This window comes from Salvelinus sp. IW2-2015, linkage group LG20, assembly GCF_002910315.2.
Source record: "Salvelinus sp. IW2-2015 linkage group LG20, ASM291031v2, whole genome shotgun sequence".
NCBI classification, from domain to species: Eukaryota; Metazoa; Chordata; class Actinopteri; order Salmoniformes; family Salmonidae; genus Salvelinus; species Salvelinus sp. IW2-2015.
In genome coordinates this window covers 48,251,465-48,253,723 of record NC_036860.1, presented here as the reverse complement: position 1 = coordinate 48,253,723, position 2,259 = coordinate 48,251,465, and positions in this window count along the sequence as shown.

Sequence of the window (2,259 nt, the reverse complement as noted above, 5' to 3'; positions counted from 1 at the left end):
AACTGGAAACCACATATCCTAAGGCCACATTTATTGTAGCTGGGGACTTTAATAAAGGAAATCTGAGGAAAACGCTACTGAAATTCTATCAACACATCTCCTGTGCTACACGCGCAACACAGACCATGGATCATTGTTACACTTCCTTTCTGGACAGCTATAAGGACCTACCCCACCCTCCCTTCAGCAAATCAGATTATGCCTTCATTCTGCTCCTCCCTACTAATGGGTAGAAACTTAAACAAAAAGTTAATGTGGTAAGGACTGTTCAACGTTGGTCTGATCAATTGGAATCTATGCTTCAATATTGTTTTGATCACGCGGACTGAGAATGTTCCAGGTCGCCACTGAGAATAGTATCAATGTATACACTGACTCGGAACAGGGTTCATCAGGAAGTGGATAGAGGATGATGTTCCCACTGTGACGATTAGAACTTATCCAAACCAAAAACCATGGCTAGATGGCAGCATTCGCGCAAAGCTGAAAGAGCGAACCACGGCATTTAACCATGGCAAGGTGACTGGGAACATGTACAAACAGACTAGCTGTGATCTCCGTAAGGCAATCAAAGAGGCAAAACGACAGTACAGGGACAAATGGAGTCACAACTCAACGGCTCAGACACGAGACGTATGTGGCAGGGACTTCAGACAATCATGGATTACAAAGGGAAAACCAGACACGTTGCAGACACCGATGCCTAGCTCCCGGACGAGCTAAACACCTTTGCCCGTTTCGAAGAAAACAACATTGAGCCGCCGATGTGTGCCACCGACGCTCATGAGGACTGTGTGGTTTCGTTCTCCGTGGTCAAGGTGAGTGGGTAATTTAAGCGTGTTAACCCCCGCAAGGCTGCCGGTCCAGACGGCATCACAAGCTGCGTCCTCAGAGCATGTGCAAACCAGCTGGCTGGATCGTTTACGGACATATTCAATATCTCCATATCCCAGTCTGTTGTCCCCACTTGCTTCAAGATGTCCACCATTGTTCCTGTGTCCCAGGAAAGTGAAGGTAACTGAACTAAATGACTATCGCTCCATAGTACTCACTTCTGTCATCATGAAGTGCTTTGAGAGGCTACTTATGAACCATATCACCTTCACCTTCTCCGACACCCTAGACCCACTACAATTTGCATATCAACCCTAAAGATCCACGGACGATGCAATCACCATTGCACTTGGACAAGAGAAATACCTATGCAAGAATGCTGTTCATCAACTACAGCTAGGCCATCAACACCATAGTGCCCTCCAAGCTCATCACTAAGCTCAGGGCCCTGGGTCTGAACCCCTCCCTGTGCAACTGGGTCCAGGACTTCCTGACGGGTCGACCCCAACACCTCTGCAACAACACCTCTGCCACGCTGATCCTCAACACGGAGGCCCCACAGGGGTGCATGCTCAGCCCCCTCCTGTACTCTCTGTTCACCCATGATGACGTGGTTACACACGTCTCCAACTTAATCATCAAGTTTGCTGACAACACAACATTGGTACCAACAACGATGAGACAGCCTACAGGCAGTAAGTGAAAGCCATGGTGGAGTGGTGCCAGGAAAATAACATCTCCCTCAATGTCAACAAAACTAAGTAGCTTATCGTGGACTACAGGAGACAGCAGAGAGAGCACACCCTCATCCACATTGACAGGCCGCATTGGAGAGGGTCAAAAGCTTCAAGATCATCAAGGACCTCAGCCACCCGAGCCACGGCCTGTTTACCCCGCTACCATCTAGAAGGCGGAGACAGTACAGGCGCATCAAAGCTGGGACCGAAAGACTGAGAAACAGCTTCTATCTTCAGACCATCAGACCGGTAAACAGTCACCACTAGCTGGGCTCCGCCCAGTACCCTGCCCTGAACCTTAGTCACTGTTCTAGTCGTCTACCACCCGGTACTCTACCCTGCACCTTAGAGACTGCTGTCCTATGTACATAGTGTCATTGAACGCTGATCACTTTAATKATGTTTACATACTGTTTTACCCACTTTATACATATATACTGTATTCTAGTCATGGCTCATCCTATATAACTACTGCTGTACACACCTTTTCTATTCATATACTGTTGATAATGTCTTTACACGCCATTATATGTACAGAGCATTCTGAAAGTATTCAGACCCCTTCACTTTTTCCACATTTTGTTACGTTACAGCCTTTTTCTAAAATGGATTAGATAGATTTTTTCCCCTCATTAATCTACACACAATACCGCATGATGACGAAGCAAAAACTGGTTTTTAGAAAATT